The 1138-nt window shown below is 47.9% G+C and overlaps 1 non-coding gene across 1 annotated transcript; it reads left to right on the forward strand.

Moving 5' to 3' along the window:
* Positions 1-203: 203 nt before the first annotated feature.
* Positions 204-285, forward strand: TRNAS-AGA (transfer RNA serine (anticodon AGA)). The gene has a single exon. It is a non-coding gene; the product is annotated as a tRNA-Ser (tRNA).
* The last annotated feature ends 853 nt before the right edge of the window (positions 286-1138 follow it).

The following is a 1138-nucleotide window of genomic DNA, read 5'->3' on the forward strand; positions in this document are numbered from 1 at the left end:
AAGACAGGTGATTTGGGAATGGGCGGTAGGTCTTGGGGTCTCCATAGTATGAAAAGACTTGAGGGGCACTAATATGATGTCCACCAGGAGAGGAAAACAACACTGCAGGATCAGGGCCAGCAAAGAAAAACAAAGTTTTATGTTTAAATTAAGCTTTATGTATGTAGGTAGCCTCCTGAAATAAGCAGGGTTGTGCATCAGATGTAGTCGTGGCCGAGTGGTTAAGGCGATGGACTAGAAATCCATTGGGGTTTCCCCGCGCAGGTTCAAATCCTGCCGACTACGCTTCTGCTTTCCAAAATTATCAAACAAGTCATTCTTAATAGGCTGGCTGATGGCAACATCCTGTGGGTTTGTTGTGGGTAGGCCTTGTTTGACCAGTCTTATTTCCTTCTACGACCAGGTGACCTATCACCTGGACAAAGGAGAACAGATTGATGTCATGTATCTTGACTTTAAAAAAGCCTTTGAGCTGGTATCCCATGATCACCTCTTAGTAAAACTGGCTAACTGTGGCCTTGGGTCCACCACGATTTGCTGGCTGGGGAATTGGCTCTGTAGTTGGACCCAGAGGGTGATGGTTGACGGAAGTCAATCGTCTTGGTGCCCTGTGACCAGTGGGGGCTCTGTCCTTGGACCTATACTATTTAACATCTTCATTAATGATGTGGACATTGGTATCAGAAGCAGACTGGCCAAGTTGCGGATGATGCCAAACTCTGGGGTAAAGAACCTGCACCTGAGGACAGGAGGGCGGCCCAGGCTGACCTTGACACGCTCATGAAATGGGTGGATGAGAACCTGATGGTGTTTAACACTGAAAAATGCAAGGTTTTCCACCTCGGGAAGGAAAACCTGCAGCATGCTTATAGGCTTGGCAGTGCTATGCTGGCTAGCACTATGGACAAAAGGGACTTGGGGGTCATGATTGACCACAAGATGAACATGAGCCTGCAATGTGATGATGCTGCTAGTAAAGCAAGTAAAACGCTGGCTTGCATCCATAGATGCCTCTCAAGCAAATTCCGGGACGTCATTCTCCCATTGTGCTCGATCTTGGTGAGGCTGCAGCTGGAGTACTGCGTCCAGTTTTGGGCTCCACAATTCAAAAGGATGTGGAGAAGCTTGAGAGAGTGCA

The sequence above is a fragment of the Alligator mississippiensis genome, chromosome 1, assembly GCF_030867095.1.
Source record: "Alligator mississippiensis isolate rAllMis1 chromosome 1, rAllMis1, whole genome shotgun sequence".
Lineage (NCBI taxonomy): Eukaryota > Metazoa > Chordata > Crocodylia > Alligatoridae > Alligator > Alligator mississippiensis.